Below are 1,127 nucleotides of genomic sequence, written 5' to 3'. Positions count from 1 at the left end.
TTCGCCCCATGTGCGATGGATCCATCAGCACCTGGTGAGGGTTGTGGCTATGGTGCTGGGCCATGGCGGTGTGGTGGTGGTGGTGATGTTGGTGGTGGCCCTGCTGCGGCTCGGGCAGGCCATGGGATGTACCACCGCCATGATGGAGAGAGGTTCGTGGGTGCTGATGGGGGGAGGGATCAAAGTTGTGTTGCTGGTGACTCTGCTCGACTTGATGCGAGTCTTGTGCCGAGTAATCGACATTGTAGTCCCCTACCCGGTAATGGCCCGCCAGCGTGCCTCCAATGCATGGGTCCCGCCAGAGCGAACCGCTCTGGACGGTCGCCGGAACCTGAAGAGAAAGAATTGGCTGAGCGGAGGCCCTCTCGGGCTGCGTTGGACGGGCGTTGGGGGTTTGCTGCTGTTCCTGTTGGTGAGACGTTGCGTAGGCTTACGGCCAGCCGGGGCGGCCGAGGCCGTGAAGATAGGACGGCGAAAGGCTTTTGCGTTCGGCCCGATGGTGTGAGCGTAGCTACCATTCGTCTTTGCAATAGCGGAATTCTAAAAGGCTGTCGAATTTGATCGTGAAGTGGCAGGAGTAGGCGTGGGTTGGGTATCTGCGGTAGGGTGTCTGGTCTGGCGTTTTGGGTAAGAAAAAAGTTGGTGGGGGAGCCGTTGGCAGGAACTAGCAGACAGATGTTGGCGAATGGTATTTGCTGGGGTGAGGAAGTATTAATAAGACGGCGTGAAGACCGAGTAAGCCATGCTATCCTCAACGAAAAGTAGCTTGCCACGGCAGCTATCGAATCTGGAGGGTCCTTATATTCTCGTTATAGAAACTTAGCTCCCGACGTAGTGCTCAGTGACGGAAGATCAGAGGACGGAACACTTAGTCGTGGGCCCGGCCAGTGTGTTATATCGTCCAATGTCTCCAAGGGCATGCATGTGTGGAGTGGAAGGATAGCCGCCACAGGTTCCCTTGTCAAGCCCTGCCTTGTCGTGCCCTGCGCTTCCCTGTCCGGGGGGGGGGACGAAGCTCGATTGGAGACCAGGAGAGCTTTCGCGCGTGCGAGACGAGGTCTGTCCGGAGCAGGTTGTCTTGCGGTGCTGGGCAACCTTGTCGAGCGATGACGGTGGCATAATTTGGG

Source organism: Verticillium alfalfae, genomic scaffold, assembly GCF_000150825.1.
Source record: "Verticillium alfalfae VaMs.102 supercont1.8 genomic scaffold, whole genome shotgun sequence".
Classification (NCBI taxonomy): Eukaryota; Fungi; Ascomycota; class Sordariomycetes; order Glomerellales; family Plectosphaerellaceae; genus Verticillium; species Verticillium alfalfae.
The sequence above is the reverse complement of the archived record's forward strand: the minus strand, read 5'-3'. Positions refer to the sequence as shown.